Source organism: Heterodontus francisci, chromosome 22 (assembly GCF_036365525.1).
Source record: "Heterodontus francisci isolate sHetFra1 chromosome 22, sHetFra1.hap1, whole genome shotgun sequence".
In the NCBI taxonomy this organism is placed as follows: Eukaryota; Metazoa; Chordata; class Chondrichthyes; order Heterodontiformes; family Heterodontidae; genus Heterodontus; species Heterodontus francisci.
Window position 1 is genome coordinate 58,503,094 of NC_090392.1, and position 23,994 is coordinate 58,527,087.

A 23,994-nucleotide genomic window follows, 5' to 3' on the forward strand; every position below is an offset into this window, starting at 1 on the left:
TTTTCCGGATACACTGCCTGTAATGCCGGAAACATTAGGAACTCTCATGTTTGCACGTGGTTCTAGGCTGTCCGGCATGGTTCAATTCTTTATCTCTTGATAAAAGTAACTAATAGCAATTAAGTACTGAATTTTATTTATTGTTAAAATTTATTTTGATGGACTTCATCCTCTGCTATTTTGCCACAGCTAAATGTTTCTTTCTACCTCTCAGCTACTACCAATGCTTCCTTGGTATCCACTATTTGCCACTACTATACCTCGATCTTGCTCTGTAACAGGTATTCATTGCTTCCGAAGAGGATTCTTCTTATTCTTCCCATTCTTTGCTGTTGGTGCCATTATGCAGCAATGTTGGAGATGCCCCATTGACTTTGCCCAGCCACTATCAACTCACACTTACGGCAATCTGCGATGCAAAATTTTTCAAGTGGAAGGATTTGGGAAAAAGTACAACTAATGGAACATGACGCAAGATGCTGTGTTACAACAAAATCTGGGACTTTATAGTATAATGTGTAACTTTTGATAATTTTGTTACATCAGAGTTTGATTTTAAGCTATGGCCAGCAAGCTGACAGTAAAAAGTATTTGAATTGTTTTTGAGCTGTTTGATTGGTTTGCCTTCATCTTGCCAAAAACAATACATACAAATGAATCACATTTTTAAAAAATGCTTATAATTCACTGAAGATTTGAATATGAACCACCAGAAAAGTGCATATACACAGGTGCAATGCCTTGCGTACGACAATGGAAGTGAGGTAGACGGAAGTACATACCATTATACCAATTTTATGGGATTGTTAGTTGATTATCAGTGGACTGTATGCTATATAACATATTATCAGGGCCACTGCTTTATAGCAAATAACTAAAATTGCATATTTATCCTATGTATTATGTGAGTGTTGTCAGTCCTTTTGAGTTCAAATTTTGTGACTACAACTAAATAAATGAGTGGTTTTATGTATTATTTGTTGCCTTATCTCCTTATCGAATCAGATTGAAGGATTGTAATGAGCAGTGCAGAGTCTGAACCAGGAAGTATGGAATGGTGAATAGCGAATAATTAGAATCTTGAATTCATTGTTAAAGCAGGTAGCAAAAATGAAATAATGAGGGAAAGAATGATTGGATTGAGAGATGAGAGAGAGATAAAGAAAATGTATTTACTTTTTTAAACTCTCCAGCAATAATTAAAAGCTGAAGGAATGAGGCTCCACACATGTAAAAGTTAGTTTTCAGAGCCAAAGAGATTGCTTGGCAGTAACTGAGATGTACAATGCTGTTTAATGGGTACATAGTCTAGAATGCACGAGGCTTAACTTTCTGTGATGAGTTTAGTCAGTATCTATTTTAAGGAAAGATTAAAATCAGTCAAGTGGCCTTTGTTGCCCTTTCCAATGCTACCTTCTACCAAAATAATCCATAATGTGTTATGCTTGTGCCACACTGCCAGCTGCTTACCATCTGAATGGTAACCAAAATCTGTTTGGCTAGATAACTAAAATAAGGCTCCTTGTTGTGCCTTGACTTTCTGAAGTAAGTTGTCTCTATATTTGGACAGTAGTCCTGAGACTCACACTCATGCAATAGAATGCACTTCTGTGGTCAGTAAAGGAGCTAAGAGACACTCAGCAGAGATGTCACCTAATATTATAAAGTGTTGATTTATTAAATATTGCTCTGTAATTATTGCCAGGCATAATTTCTAAACCAACAGCCAAAGGGGGGAAAAAGTATAGTCCTGCAGTAAATTTTCCTTTGAATATTGTTCAAATGTAAATCCAATGTATTGCCTTATATTTAACAGAATAATATACTGTATGATGGACTCTGCCAAAATACATGCTCTTGGTGAGTGTTATGAGTGCTTCCTTTTTTTTGGTAAATTTTGAAGATTTATGTTTCAAAACTGAAAAGATTCCATAGATGCTGGAACTTTTGTGTGTTTTCCTTTAAAGGGAAGTCACTAGAAGGTTCCCAGACTGAGCTTGAAAACCAACAATTACTAGAAGGCACCTGTCTGCAGATAATTACCCAGTTGGGGTTGTTCTTGACTTGGGAAAGATGTTTACAGAGAAGTGACAGGGCAAGATTTATAGAGTTCAGGAGACTTGTCTCTTGTGACATTGTTTATGGTTTCACTTTGTACAGTGAGTTCAGTGAATTGGGAAATGGGCAATGGTTTGAAAAGACTGTTGGAGAAAACTTGCCAAGAAGAACAAACCACCCTACTCAGTCTGTTCCAGCAGTTTGAAAAAGCCTGCCAGTTTTCCATCTCTAGAGGAGCTGAAATGCAAGTTTAAGAAGCAGACTGAAATTGTGGTTGCATTCCTCCTGTAAGGCCTGTGTCTGAAACCTCAGTTGCTGCATTTCCTGGAAGCCTACCCAAAGTGATCTTAAACATCGACTGAAAAGAACCGTTCCAGGAATATCCCCGTGACAGGGCAAGGGAAGTCTATATGCATTTGGGATGCCAAATTAAAACAAAGGACATCGTTCCATGTCTTCTCTTTCACCTTCAAGAATTAGCAAGTATTTAACCCAAGTGGTTTTTTTTTTGTCTTTTTTTTGTAATCGAGCTCTAAAACACAAATCCTTTTATTTTTCCGGTTAACCGGTGTATGTGAGTATGAGGGGCTAAGGTAAAAAGGGAACTTTAATATTTCAATCTGTGTGTTTATGCTTTACTGCATTACTGGTTAAGACTTGTTTTATAATAACCTGAAAAGTTTGTTGTTTATTAAAGAAACCTGGTTCGTATGTTTCATTCTGCGGTAAAAAATAGAGTCTATGATTGTATCGTAAGTAGGAAAAAATTTAAACATATGTTGTGACCCATGGAGAAGTGGAACTAGAATAAACAGTGCAATCCTCCCCCATTGGTCGTAACATAAGATGGTAAAATACCACCTAGTGATCATCTAGTTAGACAAGTAAAGCACTCTGAAGAATGAAAATAATTGAATGATACTGTTAAATTACTTCATTTACATAATTCAGTTGTGCAAGATTCAAATTGGTGCAAAAACACAAGTCAAGCTTGGGAATCAAAATCCCAATTTGACTCAGACTGCACAAAGGGTTGAGATAGCTCGTAGAAAATACTGTTCCATCAAAGGTATAACTTCATCCTAGTGCAAAACTGAGTATAAAAAGTGGAATTTTAATATTTAACATTAGTAGGGAGCCTATCCTCTCATTAGCTCTTTCCTAATGTTAAAATACAACTAGTTAAAGAGCAGAGTTCTGTGTACATAGACACAGAGCTAGCTTGTCACGGGACTAAGTTTAGCACACAACCAACAACAACTCAAATCTGTTGGGTGTGCACTGCATTCTACAGGGACTGCTCAGAGACCAGGAACAAAGAACAAAGAACAAAGAAAATTACAGCACAGGAACAGGCCCTTCGGCCCTCCAAGCCTACGCCGATCCAAATCCTCTATCTAAACCTGTCGCCTATTTTCTAAGGGTCTGTATCTCTTTACTTCCTGCCCATTCATGTATCTGTCTAGATACATCTTAAAAGACGCTATCGTGCCTGCGTCTACCACCTCCGCTGGTAATGCGTTCCATGCACCCACCACCCTCTGCATAAAGAACTTTTCACACATATCCCCCCTAAACTTTTCCCCTTTCACTTTGAACTCGTGTCCCCTTGTAATTGAATCCCCCACTCTGGGAAAAAGCTTCTTGCTATCCACCCTGTCTATACCTCTCATGATTTTGTACACCTCAATCAGGTCCCCCCTCAACCTCCGTCTTTCTAATGAAAATAATCCTAATCTACTCAACCTCTCTTCATAGCTAGCGCCCTCCATACCAGGCAACATCCTGGTGAACCTCCCCTGCACCCTCTCCAAAGCATCCACATCCTTTTGGTAATGTGGCGACCAGAACTGCACGCAGTATTCCAAATGTGGCTGAACCAAAGTCCTATACAACTGTAACATGACCTGCCAACTCTTGTACTCAATACCCCGTCCGATGAAGGAAAGCATGCTGTATGCCTTCTTGACCACTCTATTGACCTGCGTTGCCACCTTCAGGGAACAATGGACCTGAACACCCAAATCTCTCTGTACATCAATTTTCCCCAGGACTTTTCCATTTACTGTATAGTTCACTCTTGAATTGGATCTTCCAAAATGCATCACCTCGCATTTGCCCTGATTGAACTCCATCTGCCATTTCTCTGCCCAGCTCTCCAGTCTATCTATATTCTGCTGTATTCTCTGACAGTCCCCTTCAGTATCTGCTACTCCACCAATCTTAGTGTCGTCTGCAAACTTGCTAATCAGACCACCTATACTTTCCTCCAAATCATTTATGTATATCACAAACAACAGTGGTCCCAGCACGGATCCCTGTGGAACACCACTGGTCACACGTCTCCATTTTGAGAAACTCCCTTCCACTGCTACTCTCTGTCTCCTGTTGCCCAGCCAGTTCTTTATCCATCTAGCTAGTATACCTTGGACCCCATGCGCCTTCACTTTCTCCATCAGCCTACCATGGGGAACCTTATCAAACGCCTTACTGAAGTCCATGTATATGACATCTACAGCCCTTCCCTCATCAATCAACTTTGTCACTTCCTCAAAGAATTCTATTAAGTTGGTAAGACATGACCTTCCCTGCACAAAACCATGGTGCCTATCACTGATAAGCCCATTTTCTTCCAGATGGGAATAGATCCTATCCCTCAGTATCTTCTCCAGCAGCTTCCCTACCACTGACGTCAGGCTCACCGGTCTATAATTACCTGGATTTTCCCTGCTACCCTTCTTAAGCAAGGGGACAACATTAGCAATTCTCCAGTCCTCCGGGACCTCACCCGTGTTTAAGGATGTTGCAAAGATATCTGTTAAGGCCCCAACTATTTCCTCTCTCGCTTCCCACAGTAACCTGGGATAGATCCCATCCGGACCTGGGGACTTGTCCACCTTAATGCCTTTTAGAATAGGAGCTGCAATATAAATTACATTAAGTTTTACATAATGAATTACCAAAATATAAACTGACTATATTGGGACAGGATTTGATGTAGGGCATCCTGAGTGAACAGGCATGCAACTGTGTATCTCCTTAACCAATCAGATCGAAAGATTGTGAAATAAATAGTGCAATGACTTGAAAGAAGTGTTAATTAGAGTGGATGAATTCAATGTCAAATCAGATACAGAAAGAGAAATAATGAGAGGGAAAGAAAGATTGGATTTAGAGAGTGAAAATAAGATAAAAAAAAAAAAATTAATTTAGCATTTTTAAAATTTCCAACAATTATAGCCTGAAGTAATGAGACTGCACAATTGTAATAGTTAATTTTCAGTGCCAGAGAGGTTGTTTAGCAGTAATTAACACATCATTAATAGGATATTTAGACTTGAAATGCCTTGCCTTAACCTCCTATGGCCAGGTTAGTTCATGTCTACCACTCAAACAGAGCAACTTCACACCAGCTTTATAAATAGAGTCACGGAGTATCAAAATCCAGGAAGTTATGCTAAACCTATTACACAACACTAGTTTGGCCCCAGCTGGACTATTGTGTCCAATCTGGGCACCAGACTTTAGGAAAGACGTGAAGGCTTTGGAGAGGGTACAGAAGAGATTTATTAGAATGGTTCCAGAGATAAGGGATTAGAGTTATGTGGAAAGATCCAAGAAGATGGGATGGCTTTCCTTAGAGCAAGGAAGGCTATGAGATTTGATATAGGTGGAGAAAATCATGAAGGGTTTAGATAGAGTAAATAAAGAGAAACTGTTTTCAATGGCTGACGGGTTGATAACCAGAAGGCACAGATTTAAAGGCAATTGACAAAAGAACCAGATGTGCCATGATGAAAAACATTTTTACACAATGAGTGGTTAGGATTGGAATGCATTGCCTGATAGGTTGGTGGAAGCAGATTCAATAGTTGTTTTCAAAAGGGAATTGAATAAATATTTGATGGAGAAAAAAAACTATAGGGATATGGGGAAAGAGTGGGGGAATGAGACTAACGCTGAATAACACTGTTCTGTGCTCTACTATTCTATGATTTTAATGACATCGCTGTCAGTAAAAATGTAACAAAAAACTTAATAAATCCCTTCACTTTCATCTTCACTATGTATGCATGAACACCCTCCCCCCACACACAAAAAAAAGGTGGGGGGGGGGGCGGATTTCAGCAATGGTAATGCCACTGAATGTCAAGGGGAGACAGAGGCAGTTAGGTGCTCTCCTGTTGGAGAAGGTCATTGCCAGGCACTTGTGTGGTGTGAATGTTACTTTCTACTGAACAGCCAAGCCTGGATGTTGTCCAGGCCTTATTGTACTTGGGAACAACTGTTTCATTGTCTGAAAAATTGTGAATGGAGATGAACACTATGCATTATCAATGAATAGCCCTGTTTCTGAACTTTGGGACTACTTAATGTGACACTGAGTATCCGGAGCAGGTAAACATTCAGCATAGCAACACTGACATCACTCATTTTGATAAGCACTATAAAACACCCAAGATGTTTAATTAACCTTCACTACAGCAATTTATGTTAAAACACAGGTTTTTTAGAAACTTTTATCTTAGCACTTAAATTTATACTGGAGCAGAGAGCTTTAAGTTACAAGGGAACAAAAAACAGTTTTTCATTCCCCTCTGTAACCCTGTGCTTGAAAAATAAATGAGGTGAAAAATAATTGCTTGCATCAACATTACTCGGAGAACAGTTTTGACTGAATGTTATATTTTCATGCTTTAATTATTAGTCCCTGGTCAATACCAATATCCTACAAATCCAACAGCCAAATACCATGTTCAAAAGGACATTTTACACACTGATTGAAAAATGTGACAAGTCTAGTGTTCAAATAATTTTGTAGCTGTTTTAATGGATGTCTCATTTAATTGTTGATTCCTTGGCTTTAAACCATTGTAGTGTTTGTCAATAAGTAGAGGGTTCTTCACTGCATGCAGCTAATATTAAAAGCTTTTCTGAACACGCGGTTACACAACATCAAACTTCAGTTAGCTAGTAGACCTGGCTAAAATAAAACAATAAAATGCATCGAGTTTTCAAGTATCCTTCACCTATTGAATATCAATGCAAGATGAAAATGTAGCATTTGACAAATCAATTCATATGTTCACATGATACTAAGAGGAGTAGGCCACTCGGCCCGTCGAGCCTGCTCCGCCATTCAACAAGATTATGGCTGATCGAGTTGTAACCTCAACTCCACATTCCTGCCTACCCGATAACCTTTCACCCCCTTGCTTACCAAGAATCTATCTACCTCTGCCTTAAAAATATCCAAAGACTCTGCTTCCACTGCCTTTTGAGAGAGTTCCAAAGACTCATGACCCTCAGAGAAAAGATTTCTCCTCATCTTTGTCTTAAATGGGCGACCCCCTATTTTTAAACAGTGACCCCCTAGTTCTAAATTCTCCCATGAGGCGAAACATCCTTTCCACATCCACCCTGTCAAGACTCCTCAGGATCTTACATGTTTCAATCAAGTCACCTCTTACTCTTCTGAACTCCAGGGGATACAAGCCTAGCCTGTCCAACCTTTCCTCAAGAGAACTTGCCCATTTTAGGTATTCATCTAGTAAACCTTCTCTGAACTGCTTGCAACGCATTTACATCCTTCCTTAAATAAGGTGACCAATACGGTACACAGTACTCTGGATGTGGTCTCAACAACGTCCTGTATAACTGTAGCATAACCTCCCTAGTTTTGTATTCAATTCCCCTCGCAATAAATAATAGCTTTCCTAATTACTTGCTGTACCTGCATACTAACTGTTTGCAATTCAGGCACTAGGACACCCAAATCCCTTTGCAGAGTTCTGCAATCTCGCACAATTTAGATAGTGCGCTTCTTTTTATTCTTTCTGCCAAAATGGACAATTTCACATTTTCCCACATTATACTCCATTTGTCAGACCGTTGCCCACTCACTTAACCTATCTATATCCTTTTTTAGCCTCCTTATGTCCTCTTCACAACTTACTTTCCTACCTATCTTTGTGTCATCAACAGATTTAGCAATCATACCTTCGGTCCCTTCATTCAAGTCACTTATATAAATTCTAAAAAGTTGAGGTCCAGCACTGATTCATGTGACACACATCTTGACAACTAGAAAATGACCCATTTATGCCTTCTCTCAGTTTCCTGTTAGCTAGCCAATCTTCTATCCATGCCAATATATTACCCCCTCCACCATGAGCTTTTATTTTCTGCAATAACCTTTGATGCGGCACCTTATCAAATGCCTTCTAGAAATCTAAGTACAGTATATCCACCGATTCCCCTTTATCCACAGCATATGTTACTTCTTAAAATAACTGCAATTAACTGGTTGAACATTAATTGCCTTTCACAAAACCACACTGACTCTCCCTGATTACCTTGAACTTTTCTAACTGCCCTGCTATAATGTCTTTAATAATAGCTTCTAACATTTTTCCTACGACAGATGTTAAGCTAACTGGCCTGCTTTCTGTCTCCCTCCCTTTTTGAATAAAGAAGTTACATTTGCTATTTTCCAATCTATAATTCCAATCAATAACTAGGCTAATGATAGATATACTGGAATCATACTTTTCAGTAAAATAATGATTAAATAAGTTTACAAAGTCAATTCATTCCTCATATATGATATGATCTTTTAATGTGGTCAAGCCTAAAAATGTTCTTGTGTATACTCGAGAAGTCTAAGATGGATCACTAGCTACTACAGGTAATGTATATTGGACCGTGTCGCCATTGCAACACAGACATAATTAGAGAGCTGATATGATTTTATGCAAAACATACTCAACAAAACTTAAAATCTTTTATGGTTGCAAATGCCAATATAATTTGATCATGATATTTTTTCCACACATAACTCAGCTTCAGACCTCATTACAACATGAGGTCCAAACATGGACATAAAACCTGAATTCCAGAGGTAAAGTGAAAATGACTACTCTTGACAACAAGGCAACATTTGACTGAGTGTGGCATCAAGGAGCTCTTGCATAATTGGAGTCAATGGGAATCAGGGGAAAAACTCTTCACTCCCTGGAGTCATACCTAGCACAAAGGAAGCTGGCTGTGGTTGTTGGAGGCCAATCATCTCAGCCCCAGGACATCGTTACAGGAGTTCCTTAGGGCTGTGTCCTAGGGCTAACTATCGTCAGCTTCTGCATCAATAACCTTCCCTCCAACATAAGGTCAGATTAGTTAGTTTCATTCTTACTGAATGGGAAAATTGCCCACACAACACAACACAAAAGCAAAATACTGCGGATGCTGGAAATTTGTAATAAAAACAGAGTATGCTACAAATGCTCAGCAGATCTGGCAGCACAGTGGAAATGGAAGCAGAATTAACATTTCAGGCCTGTGGCCTTTCATCTCACCCTTGAAACATTAACTGTTTCTCTCTTCACATCTGCTGCCAGACCTGGTATTTTGAGAAAATTGCTCAAGCTACAATGTACTTTTAGTTTCAAGTTCCAGGTTAGAAGCATCCAGCATTAAGTGACTGACATTATCTCTATTTCTGAAATATCATTTTAAATCTATAACAAAATATTATGTCTGGTATACAAGGGACAAAATATGCAGTGAGACAGAATTCACTCCTGTAGCTCACAGCGAGCCAGAAATTATACTGCTGCATGGAGAGCTGGGGTGGGAAGTGGAGACGTGCATAGCTCCGTTTAATGAATTTGTAAAGAAGTTTTTAAGATATCTCCCCATTCCCAGGGTGGAAGAGTCAATTACTAGGGGACATAGGTTTAAGGTGCGAGGGGCAAAGTTTAGAGGGGATGTGCGAGGCAAGTTTTTTACACAGAGGGCGGTGACTGCCTGGAACTTGCTGCTGGGGGAGGTGGTGGAAGCAGGTACGATAGTGACGTTTAAGAGGCATCTTGACAAATACATGAATAGGGAATAGAGGGATACGTCCCCAGAAGTGCAGAAGGTTTTAGTTTAGACAGGCATCATGATTGGTGCAAACTTGGAGGGCCAAATGGCCTGTTCCTGTGCTGTACTGTTCTTTGCTCTTTGTTTTTTGAAGTAATTGCTTTCCAACTGGTTATTGGAAAATAAGTAAATATTTTCCTGACCAACTTCAGATTAACAAATAAAGAATTTTCCCCTCACATTGCAGACTTGAATAAATGTCTGCCAGCAATACAGGAGAATTACTGATCATCATTTCATTCCACCTATTTCAACAATGCCTTTATATTATGAAGACAAATATATAAAACTTTAGTTTAATCTTTTCCTTTTTGTATTGTTCCTTAATTACTACTTTTTCTCCACAACAATACTTATGGTATTTCAGCAAGACGTTTTGTAAAATCCAATTCAGCACTTTTATTCAGAACTTCTCCGCAAAGCCAAGTCCTTTCCCATTTCCTGGTTTCTTCCTCAGTTGTATCTGTATTTGGTCCACGAGGTTCTTGATACACCACAGATGGATCGATGTTCCAGCAAATTACAGCACAAATATTGATCGATACAACAGGCGGCTGCAAAGTCTGAATAAAAGTATGTGCCGTTCCATCAAATTCAGGCCCAACAATTTTATTTTAAAGATTGTGAGATTTATTTGGTTTCTGGTCTCCTTTCTTTATTGGTAGCTGTTGCAATATCCATTTTTTGATTTGTAGTCGTGTAAACTTAATGATTAGCCATTTACATTCCCATTTATAACTTAGTGATTTGTAGGTTTCCAACCTACATTTAATTATGATTTTTTGCCCATTTATGAACATAACATGTCAACCAATCGTGACTGACACAAAAATGTTGCAGGCAAAATGATGAGATCTGACATTTGACAATATTGTTTGATGGACACAGGTACCTCAAACACATACCACTGCAAAATTAAACCTAGGTGCTGATCAGCATTCAAGAAAAATCTAGTCAGGGAAAGGTAAGCATTATATACAAAAATATTATAGTAATGCTTTAGTTATGAAATAGTGCACAAACCTGCCATCAGTATATGGAATTAGCAAAAGCTGAACTCCCCCTGTGATATTAAACCCAATCAGCAGGGGAGCCCCACACTGTTTTTTTCTGCTCCTTATATTCTTTTTGCACAGGTAATGTTAATTCTAATTTAATTTTAAAATCCCACAAAATGGAGCTTTACATTTGGTTTGATTCAGGAAGGAAATTTTGCAGCTGGAACTAAAGCAATTCAATGCAAGCTAGAATACTGATATTCACCTGAATTGGTGATCATGATCATGAAAACATGATTGTGAACTGTGAGGAGGATAGTGTAGCACTTCAAAAGGACATAGACAGGTTGGTGGAATGGAAAAACAAGTGGCAGATGAAATTTAATGCAGAGAAGTGTGAAATGATTCCTTTTGGTAGGAAAAACACAGAGAGACAATATAAAGTGTGTAATTCAAAAGGGGGTGTAGAAGCAGAGGGACTGAGTATACATGTGCATAAATCATTGAGGGTGGCAGCACAAGTTGAGAGTGCAGTTAATAGAGCATACGGCAGCCTAGGCTTCATTAATAAGGGCAGAGAGTACAAAAGCAAGTAAGTTGTGTTAAATTTGTATAGAACACTGGTCAGCCTCAACTGGAGTATTGTGTCTCTTACCTTCCGAGAGCGGAGGGGAGCGGAGCGGACCTGTGGGGAGAACGCCGAGAGCGGAGCCTATAAATCAAACCTGAGGATCGAGGCCCAGTTTCTTACCTTCCGGGAGCGGAGAGGAGAGGAGAGGAGCGGACCTGTGGGGAGAATGCCGAGAGCGGAGCCAATAAATCAAACCCGATGATCGAGGCCCAGTTTCTTACCTTCCAGGAGCGGAGAGCAGAGGAGCTCTTCCAGCGCACCGACACTTCGAAAAAAAACTAACAGTTACGTCACAGGAGAGCTGCAAGGTGATTGGTTGGTGAGTAACTGCTGTTAGGGAATAGCTCTAAATAGCTGAGTAAGTATCTCAGGTAAGAAAAGTTTAAAAGTTTAAAGTTTATTTCAAATATAGTAAGTAGTGTTTTTTTTTTAGGGAGTTCTGTACTAATGAGGACCAGGAAAGAAGGGCCCTAGTGTAACTGATATTATTGGACATTAAGATCTTCCAGAAGGTTTAATTTAATTTAAAGGGTTAAGTCATGGCAGGAGAGCTCAAAGCCGTGGTGTGCTCCTCGTGCTCCATGTTGGAAGCTGGGAACATTTGCAGCGCCCGGGACCAGCATGTGTGCAGTAAGTGTGTCCAGCTGCAGCTCCTGGAAGCCCGGGTTTCGGAGCTGGAGCGGCAGCTGGGGACACTGTGGAGCATCCACGAGGCAGAGAGTATCGTGGTTAACACGTATAGAGAGCTGGTCACACCGCAGGCTCAGTCCCCACAGGCAGGAGGGGAACGGGTGACCACCAGGCAGAGCAAGAGGACTAGGCAGGCAGTTCAGGAATCTCCTGTGGCTATTCCCCTGCAAAACAGGTATACTGCTTTGGATACTGCTAGGGGGAATGGCCTCTCAGGGGTAAGCAGCAACAGCCCAATTCATTGCACCACGGTTGGCTCTGCTGCACAGGGGAGAAGTAAAAAGTGTGGGAATGCAATAGTTATAGGGGATTCAAGTGTAAGTGGAATATATAGGCGTTTCTGTGGCCGCAAAAGAGACTCCAGTATGGTATGCTGCCTCCCTGGTGCTAGGGTAAAGGATGTCTGAGAGTGGTTACATGAAACTCTGAAGGGGGAGGGTGAACAGCCAGTGGTTGTGGTACACATTGGTACAAACGAAATAGGTAAAAAAAAAGGATGAGCTCCTGAATGCAGAACATAGGGAGCTAGGAAGTAAGTTGAAAAGTAGGACCTCAAAGGTAGCGATCTCAGGATTATTACCACTGCCACGTGCTAGTCAGAGTAGAAATAGCAGGATATATCGGATGAATACGTGGCTGAAGAGATGGTGCGAGGGGGAGGGTTTTAGATTCCTGGGGCAATGGGACCGGTTCTGGGGGAGGTGGAACCAGTACAAACTGGATGGGTTACACCTGGGCAGGACCGGGACTGATGTCCTAGGGGGAGTATTTGCTAGAGTGGTTGGGGAGGGTTTAAACTAAAATGGCAGGGGGATGAGAACCTTTGCAAGGAGTCAGAGGAGGGTGGATCAAAGACAAGAACAAAAGACAGTAAGGGGAATAAGAAAAGTGATAGGCAGAGAAATCAAGGGCCAGAATCAAACAGGGCCACAGCGAAAAATAGTGAGAAGGGGACAAGTAATGTTAAAAAGACAAGCCTTCAGGCTTTGTGCCTTAAGGCGCAGAGCATTCGCAATAAAGCGGATGAATTAATCGCGCAAATGGATGCAAACGGGTATGATATATTCGGGATTACGGAAACATGGCTGCAAGGTGACCAGGGATGGGAAATGAACATCCAGGGACATTCAGTATTTAGGAAGGACAGACAAAAAGCAAAAGGCGGTGGAGTTGCATTGCTGGTTAAAGAGGAAATTTACGCAATAGTGAGGAAAGATATTAGCTCTGACAATGTGGAATCTGTATGGGTACAGCTGAGAAACACTAAGGGGCAAAAAATGTTAGTGGGGGTTGTATATAGACCCACAAACTGTAGTGGTGATGTTGGGAATGGCATTAAACAGGAAATTAGAGACGCATGCGATAAAGGAACATCTGTAATTATGGGTCACTTTAATCTGCATATAGATTGGGCAAATCAAATTAGTCACAACACTGCAGAGGAGGAATTCTTGGAGTGTATATGGCATGGTTTTCTGGACCAATACGTTGAGGAACCAACTAGAAAGCAGGCCATCCTAGACTAGGTATTGTGTAATGAGAGAGGAATAATTGACAATCTAGTGGTGCGAGACCCCTTGGGGGCGAGCGACCAAAATATGGTAGAATTCTTCATCAAGATGGGGAGTGACGAAGTTAATTCTGAGACTCGGGTCCTGAATCTTAGTAAAGGAAACTACGAAGGTATGAGGCGCGAGTTGGCTATGAAGGATTGGGAAACGTTACTTAAAGAGATGACTGTGGATAGGCAATGGCAAACATTTAAAGAGCACATGAATGAACTGCAACAATTGTTTATCCCTGTCTGGCACAAAAGTAAAATGGGAAAGGTAGCCAAACCATGGCTTACAAGGGAAATTAGAGATAGGATTAGATCCAAGGAAGAGACATATACATTTGCCAGGAAAAACAACAGACCTGAGGATTGGGAGCAGTTTAGAATTCAGCAAAGGAGGACCAAGGGATGAATTAAGAAGGGGAAAATAGAGTACGAGAGCAAGCTTGTGGGGAACATAAAAACTGACTGTAAAAGTTTCTATAGGTATGTGAAGAGAAAAAGATTGTTGAAGACAAATGTAGGTCCCTTACAGTCAGAAACAGGGGAATTTATTATGGGCAACAAAGAAACGGCTGACCAACTAAATGCATACTTTGGTTCTGTCTTCACAAAGGAGGACACAAATATCATACCAGAAATGTTGGGGAACACAGGGCTTAGTGAGAGAGAGGAACTGAAAGAAATCAATATTAGTAGAGAAATAGCGTTGGGGAAATTGATGGGATTGAACGCCGATAAATCCCCAGGGCCTGATAATCTACATCCCAGAGTACTTAAGGAAATGGCCCTAGAAATAGTGGATGCATTGGTGGTCATCTTCCAAGATTCTATAGACTCTGGAACAGTTCCTACAGATTGGAGGGTAGCTAATGTAACCCCACTATTTAAAAAGGGAGGTAGAGAAAAAGCAGGGAATTATAGACCAGTCAGCCTGACGTCGGTAGTGGGGAAAATTCTAGAGTCCATTATCAAAGATTTTATAGCAGAGCACTTAGAGAACAGTGGTAGAATCAGGCAGAGTCAGCATGGATTTATGAAAGGGAAAGCATGCTTGACAAATCTACTAGAATTCTTCGAGGACCTAACTAGTAGCGTTGATGAGGGGGAACCAGCAGGTGTGGTTTATTTGGACTTTCAGAAGGCTTTCGACATAAGAGATTAGCATGTAAAATTAAAGCGCATGGGATTGGGGGTAGTGTATTGCGATGGATAGAAAATTGGTTGGCGGACAGGAAACAAAGAGTAGGGATAAATGGGTCTTTTTCTGAATGGCAGGCAGTGACTAGTGGGGTACCGCAGGGATCGGTGCTAGGACCCCAGCTATTCACAATACACATTAATGATTTAGATGAGGGAACTAAATGTAATATCTACAAATTTGCAGATGACACAAAACTGTGTGGGAGGGTGAGTTGTGAGGAGGATGCAGAGAGGCTTCAGGGTGATTTGGACAAGTTGAGTGAGTGGGCTAATGCATGGCAGATGCAGTATAATGTGGATAAATGTGAGGTCATCCACGTTGGTAGCAAAAACAGGAAGGCAGATTATTATCTGTTTGGCTATAAACAGAGAGGGGAATATGCAGCGAGATCTGGGTGTTCTCGTACACCAGTCGCTGAAGGTAAGCATGCAGGTGCAACAGGTGGTAAAAAAGGCAAATGGTACGTTGGCTTTCATAGCGAGAGGATTCAAGTACAGAAGCAGGGATGTCTTGCTGCAATTATACAGGGCCTTGGTGAAGTCACACCTGGAATATTGTGTGCAGTTTTGGTCTCCTTATCTGAGGAAGGATGTTCTTGCTATAGAGGGAGTGCAGCAAAAGTTAATCAGACTGATTCCTGGGATGGTGGGACTGACATATGAGGAGAGATTGAGTCGGTTAGGATTATATTCACTGGAGTTCAGAAGAGTGAGGGGGAATCGCATCGAAACCTATAAAATTCTAACAGGACTTGACAGGGTAGATGCAGGAAGGATGTTCCCGATGGTGGGGGAGTCCAGAACCAGGGGCATAGTCTAAGATACGGGGGTAAACCTTTCAGGACTGAGATGAGGAGAAATTCCTTCACCCAGAGAGTGGTGAGCCTGTGGAATTCGCTACAACAGAAAGCAGCTGAGGCCAAAACATTGTATGTTTTCAAAAAGGAGTTAGATATAGCTCTTGGGTCTAAAGGGATCAAAGGGTATGGGGCGAAAGCAGGAACAGGCTACTGAGTTGGATGATCAGCCATAATCATAATGAATGGCGCAGCAGGCTCGAAGGGCCGAATGGCCTACTCCTGCTCCTAGTTTCTGTGTTTGTGTGTCCAGTTCTGGGCACCACACTTTAGGAAAGATGTGAAGGCATTGGAGATAGTGCAGAAAAGGTTCACGAGAATGGTTCAAGGGATGAAGAACTTCAGTTTCGTGGATAGATTGGAGAAGTTGGGACTGTTTTCTCTGGAGAAGAGAAGGTTGAGAGGAGGTTTGTTAGAGGTATTCAAAATCAAGAGGAATCTGGGCGGGGTACATAGGGAAAAACTGTTCCCATTGGTGGAGGGATCGAGAACAAGAGAGCACAGATTTCAGGTAATTGGCAAAAGAAGCAATAACGTTATGAGGAAAAACTTTTACACAGTTTGTGGTTAGGATCTGGAATGCACTGCTTGAGGGTATGGTGGAGGCAGGTTCAGTTTTAGTTTTTAGTTTTAGTTTTAGAGATACAGCACTGAAACAGGCCCTTCGGCCCACCGAGTCTGTGCCGACCATCAACCACCCATTTATACTAATCCTACACTAATTCCATATTCCTACCACATCCCCACCTATCCCTATATTTCCCTACCACCTACCTATACTAGGGGCAATTTATAATGGCCAATTTACTTATCAACCTGCAAGTCTTTGGCATGTGGGAGGAAACCGGAGCACCCGGAGGAAACCCACGCAGACACAGGGAGAACTTGCAAACTCCACACAGGCAGTACCCAGAATTGAACCCGGGTCGCTGGAGCTGTGAGGATGCGGTTCAATTGAGGCATTCAAGAGGGAACTGGATTGTTATCTGAAAAGGAAGAACGTGCAGGGCTACGGGGAGAAGGTCAGGGAGTGGCACAAGATAAGCTGCTCTTTCGGAGAGCCAGCACAGACACAACAGGCCAAATGGCCTCCTTTTGACTTGTAACAATTCTATGATTCTGTGAAGTAATTTTTGCAGTTGCTTGACACAGCAAGTTCTCATTGTTGAAGATAATTTTTGGACTCTAAGGGCTGAATTTTCATAGCTTTCTGTGTTCTCAGTGGCGAACTTCCAAGACAGTGTGGCGCACACGCGAGATGTGCGCCACCGCGATATTTCGCACGGCGGCTCATTAGCATGGAGTGGGCGGAATTCCCGCCCCCAATGATGTAAAGGGGGCATGCGCTCTGCCTCCAGCGCCACCGCGCAGGCACTGGTGCCATTTTTAAAGGGCTTCAAGCCCTTCAGTTTAATTTAAATGTTTAAAGGTACCGTTGTTCAAAAAACTGAAATAGAATTTTAATGTCACTTTGAATCCCCTCTCCCACCCCCAACTGAGTACTCAATATATAAATTGCCCTCTTCCCCCCACAAAAAAATTTTTTTGCGATCCCGAACTTTCCTCCCTGAACCTCATTACCTTTGACCCTCAACCCCTTCCCACCATCCCTGCAACCAGTAGGAACAGTTTTCCTCACTCCCCACCCCGCCCTGAAAAATTCACTCTTCCCCCCTCCCCATTAGTGTCACGCCTCGGATCTCCGAATGGAGATCCGGAGGCGCAGGAGCTCTGGCCACCGGACAGAATATCGGCTTGGGACAGTCGTCGGGACAAGGTAAGTGTTTATGCATGCATTAACATTTATTTAAATATTTAAATTAAGGCTCTGCCACTGAGCGGCGGGGAGGCCACCCTGAGGCCTCGCAGCCACCGGTAACATGGGGCATAACCTTCCCAGTGTCGAGGCCCGTAATGGGCCTCTCCCGGAATTATTTTCTGGGCCCCCCAGCCACGACTCCTGAAGTCGGGTGGGGGGGGGGGGGGGGGTGGCGCTGGAAAAATTCAGCCCTAAATATTTTTTACAACAAGCACTGCAATGACTCAACAGTCCAAACCACTATATTGAATAAAACCTATACTATGCTCAGCATTTCAAAATGCACTGTAGTCACAACACTGAGAAAGTACACTGCTAGAAAGTACTGCAGAAGCTGCATCTATTGTAGGTGTTGATTGCTCAGACACAATCGCAACATAGTCCTCATTACCTCTTTCACTGTGACGCAGGCCTTGACCTCTGCCCATGTTTCTTACAACATCTTTTATGAGCTATTCTAATGATACTAATCAAATTGAGAAATGATCAAATGAAATTACATTTTGAGCATGATAAGCTGTGTAATGTTCTTTCTGTTAAATCGAGTCCGTAATTACTTCTCCACAGAGAATATACAACAAAGCTTGCAATCATGGCATGTTATTATCCCAGGCTCGGGTACAGAATTCTACAATAGGACTTCAAAGGCTTACGGTTGTTGAATTGCATTTGGCTGTTATTGTGGGGGCTTGAGCAATCTTGATTAGATGTTCATACTGAGGCGAAGCATGCTGCACAGAGAGCCCAAGCCCTTTGGTCTAGAGCCAATGAGCCATTAATAAATTGTACATTATGTTTTCCCACTTTGATGTGAAAGTTATTGGGAAGGAAGGAACTAGCTTAAGTGCAGCTGAGGTTGATACACAGCTACTTCTGTTATCAAAAGAAGTCAACAGGTTCTCCTAGACTAACATAACTGGCAAAAGTTGCTGCTTTATCAAACACCAAATTCATTTTTATAGATTGAATATCATACTCATATATTGCTAATAAATTGATGCTATAACCAGTTTTCTTTCTTTTGAAAGTAACTTAAAAAGCCAAGGTAAACTGAAGCAATACCAGCAATCACATAGCAAAACTAAGTGTTTGCTCAATATGGATAACTTTTTAAAAAAATCTGCAGACAAGAAACAATTGTTTAATATAAGTAATCCGTACTGCAGTCCTCAATTATTACTGTTAATTTTATTCCATTGCAAACATCTCCTTAAAACCAGTTTTAAAATAATGTCGACAAACAGTGACGCCACAAATCCCAGCTAGAAGGGATTTGATTGGGTAATTTTCCTGTCAATCATGCTTGGCGACTGCACTGCTAGAAGAGACTTGAATTGACTTTATGCACAATATTTGTATTATGTAACTCTCCATTCATAGAGTCATAGAGTCGTACAGCATAGAAACAGGCCCTTCGGCCCACCGCGTCCATGCCGACCATAATGCCTATGTATACTAATCCCACCTGCCTGCATTAATTCCATATCCCTCTATGCCTTGCTCATTCAAGTACCTGTCTAGTTGCCTCTTAAATGTTGCTACTGTACCTGCCTCCACCACCTCCTCAGGCAGCTCATTCCAGATACCCACTATTTTTTGTGTGAAAAATTTACCCCTTTGATCCCCTTTAAACCTCCTCCCTCTCACCTTAAATCTATGCCCTCTTGTTTTAGTCAGCCCTACCACTGGAAACAGTCTCTGGCTATCTACCCTATCTATGCCTCTCATAATTTTATATACCTCTATCATGTCCCCTCTCAGCCTCCTTCGCTCCAGGCAAAACAGGCCCAGCCTATCCAATCTCTCTTTATAACTCAAGCCCTCTAAACCAGGGAACATCCTTGTGAATCTTTTCTGCACCCTCTCTAGCTTAATCACATCTTTCCTGTAGTGCGGCGACCAGAACTGCACACAGTACTCCAACGTCATGTACAACTGTAACATGACGTCCCAACTCTTGTACTCAATGCCTCGGCCAATGAAGGCAAGCATGCCATACGCCTTTTTCACCATCCTGTCTACCTGTGTTGCCACTTTCAGGGAACTATGTACTTGCACCCCAAGGTGTCTCTGCTCAACAACACTCTCCAGGGCACTGCCATTCACTGCATATGTCCTGCCCTGGTTTAACTTCCCAAAATGCATCACTTCACACTTGTCTGCATTAAATTCCATTTCCCAATCCCTTTCCCACTTTCCCAGTTGATCTAGATCATGTTGTAACCTTCTTCACTGTCCACTATACCACCAATTTTGGTGTCATCTGCAAACTTACTAATCATGCCCCCTACATTCATATCCAAGTCATTAATATATATGACAAACAACAGAGGGCCCAGAACCGATCCCTGCAGCACACCACTGGTCACTGGCCTCCAATCTGAAAAACAACCCTCCATTACCACCCTCTGCCTCCTATCACCAAGCCAATTTTGTATCCAATTTGCTAGCTCACCCTGGATCCCATGTGTTCTAACCTTCTGGACCAGCCTACCATGCAGGACCTTGTCAAAGGCCCTGCTAAAGTCCATGTAGACAACGTCCATCACCCTGCCCTCGTCAATCCTCTTGGTCACCTCCTCCAAAAACTCAATCAAATTCGTGAGACATGATTTCCCACGCACAAAGCCATGCTGACTATCCCTAATCAGACCATGCCTTTCCAAATGCATATAAATCCTGTCTCTCAGAATCCCTTCCAATAACTTCCCCACCACTGATGTAAGGCTCACCGGCCTGTAGTTCCCTGGCTTATCCCTGCTGCCCTTCTTAAATGAAGGCACAACATTAGCTATCCTCCAGTCTTCTGGTACCTCACCTGTGGCTAAAGAAGATACAAAAATCTCTGCCAGGGCCCCAGCAATCTCCTCCCTTGTTTCCTATAGCATCCTAGGATACACCTGGTCAGGCCCTGGGGATTTATCTACCTTAATGCGCTTCAAAACCTCCAACACCTCCTCATTTGTAATGTTGATCTGCTCCAGGATATCGCTGTTCCCTCCCTTGAACTCACGAGCTTCCATGACCTTCTCCATGGTAAATACGGATGAAAAATATTCATTTAAGACCTCGCCCATTTCCTGTGGCTCCACACATAGATTGCCATACTGATCCTTAAGGGGATCTACTCTCTCCCTAGCTACCCTTTTCTTAATATACTTACTTATAGAATGTTTTAGGATTTTCCTTTATCTTATCTGCCAGGGAAATCTCATTGTCCCTTTTCGCCCTCCCAATTTCCTTCCTAAGTGTAGTCCTACATCCCCTATACTCCTCGAGGGACTCGCTTGATCTCAGCTGTCTATACCTGACATATGCCTCCTTCTTTGTCCTGACCAGACCCTCTATATCCCTCGTCAAGCAAGGTTCCCTAAACCTGCCAGCCTTGCCCTTCCATCGAACAGGAACATGCCGGCGCTGAACTCTTCCTAGCTCACTTTTAAAAGCCTCCCACTTGCCAGACGTCCCTTTACCTGTAAACAACCTCTCCCATTCAACTTTTGAGAGTTCCTGTCTGATGCCATCGAAATTAGTCTTCCTCCAATTTAAGACTTCAACCTGAGGATCAGTCCTATCCTTTTCCATAACTATCTTGAAGCTAATAGAGTTATGGTCACTGGTCCCAAAGTGCTCCTCCACTGACACATCAACCACCTGCCCATCCTCATTTCCTAAGAGGAGGTCGAGTGTAGCACCTTCTCTAGTGGGGCCACCCACATACTGCTTCAGAAAACTATCCTGGACACACTTAACAAATTCTTCCCCATCTGATCCCTTAGCGCTAAGGCAGTCCCAGTCAATATTAGGGAAGATAAAATCAACTACTATTACAACCCTATAATTCCTGCACCTATCTGTGATTTCCCTACATATATGCTCCTCCACTTCCCTCTGACTACTGGGGGGCCTATAATATAATCCCATCAAACTGATCACCCCTTTCTTATTTCTAAGTTCTACCTATATGGCCTCGCTGGACATTCCCCCCCGGGATATCCTCTCTAAGTACTGCCGTGATGTCCTCCCTAATCAATAGTGCAATTCCCCCTCCTCTCTTACATCCACCTCTGTCACGCCGGAAAGATCGGTACCGCGGAACATTGAGCTGCCAGTCCTGCCCATCCCTCAACCACGTTTCCGTAATAGCTATAATATCACAATCCCATGTACCGATCCATGCTCTGAGTTCATCTGCCTTACCTGTAAAGCTTCTTGCATTAAAGTAAATGCAGTTTAGCCTATCAGACCTTCCACGCTTCCTGTCCTGCCCCTGCCCGGCCTGCCTACTGGACTTGCTTGCTTTAATCTCTACATTTGCCTCAACTATCTCATCGGAGAGACGACTACTTTGGGTCCCACCCCCCTGCAAGGCTAGTTTAAACCCTCTCGAGTAGTACTAGCGAACCTCCACGCAAGGATATTGGTCCCCCTCCAGTTTAGATGCAACCCATCCTTCTTGTACAGGTCACCTCTGCACCAGAAGAGATCCCAATGATCCAAGTAACTGAAGCCTTCCCGCCTACACCAGCTCTTCAGCCACACATTCATTTGCCTTATCCTCCTATTCCTACTCTCACTAGCATGTGGCACAGGGAGTAACCCTGCGATTACAACCCTAGAGGTCCTGCTTTTTAACCTTCTGCCTAACTCCCTATATTCACTATTCAGGACCTCATCTCTCTTCCTGCCTATGTCGTTAGTACCAATATGGACCACGACCTCTGGCTGCTCACCCTCCCCTTTCAGAATGTCCTGCAGCCGCTCCGAGACATCCTTGACCCTAGCACCAGGGAGGCAACATACCATCCTGGAGTCACGTTTGCGGCCATAGAAACACCTATCTGCACCCTTTACGATAGAATCCCCTATCACTATAGCTCTTCCAACCCTTTTCCTCCGCTGCTGTGCAGCAGAGCCCTCCGTGGTGCCACCAACTTGGCTGTTGCTGCTTTCCCCTGGGAAGTCATTCCCCCCCCAACAGTATCCAAAGCGGTATATCTATTTGAGAGAAGGATGGTCACAGGGGACTCCTGCACTACCTGCCTACGCCTACTACTCTGTCTGGTAGTCACCCATCTCTTTTCTGCCTGTGCAGCCATTACCTGCGGTGTGACCACCTTATTAAACGTGCTATCCACGACGTCTTCAGCATCACAGATGCTCCACAGTGAATTCACCCACAGCTCCAGCTCCGTAATGCGGGTAGTCAGTAGCTGCAGATGTATACACTTCCTGCACACATGGTCGTCAGGGACATTGGAAGCATCCCTGATTTCCCACATAGCGCAGGAGGAGCATATCACAGGGCTGAGCTCTCCTGTCATGACTTACCCTTAGGTTAATTAGTTACTCCCTTAATTAAAAAATACTAATTACACTAGGGGCCTTGTTCTACCCACTCCAACCTAAAGTCCTGAAAAATAAAACACTTTAGTAGTACTCACCTTATCACCAGAGGTTTTTTTTTCCAACAAAAAAAATTTCCCCCTTTTTTAAGATATTCTAACAGCTGCTACTCACCAACCAGTCACCTTGCAGCTCTCCTCTGACGTCACAGTTGGCTTTTTTTTTTCAAAACCTCTGGCGCGCTGGAAGAGGTTCGACTGCTCTCCGCTCCCAGAAGGTAAGAGACTGGGCCTCGATCCTCGGATTGATTTATAGGCTCAGCACTCGGCGTTCTCCCCACAGGTCTGCTCCGCTCCCGGAAGGTACTTTGCTGGAGAAGTAATGTTACTGTATTCAAGTGACTCTGCTGTAGCTTCAGTTGTGAGTTCAGAGACACCGTCTGTCGTTCAGCAGCAACTAGACTCTGTTTGCTGTAGGTTATGAGTAAATTGGAACCACAAGTCCTGCCTCACCTGCAACTGATACAACTGGCTGACACAGCAGTATCAATATTCACTCCATAAAATAATTACTACTGTGTACTAGTAAAAGCTGTCATGAACACCCACAGTAGAAGCTTTCTCTGAATACCTTTCAATAATAGTTACTTGGATTTTTACATGAAGTTGCACAGTAGCATTCCATAAAACAGATGGTTGCTTGCAGCTGATTCTCCCTTCAAAGAATTTATTTTGAGGTCGCTGAATTGTACGAAAATGTAAACATTTTTATCAGATCATGGTAAAAATAACAGGGTACATGCTGCTTTGTAGGTTACACAGTACTTGCCAATGCACACATTGAGGGTTCAGGTCCTATATGGTAAGATAGTTCACACTTTGGTAGAGTTACTAGTTGGCAGGGTCAGGATTGTT

At 42.4% G+C, this 23,994-nt stretch overlaps 1 protein-coding gene across 3 annotated transcripts in view; it reads right to left on the reverse strand.

Annotated features, from left to right (window-relative positions):
- jhy (junctional cadherin complex regulator) overlaps positions 1-23,994 on the reverse strand; it is a 104,258-nt gene that overhangs the window by 40,041 nt on the left and 40,223 nt on the right. The gene's annotated exons all lie outside the window — the stretch shown is intronic.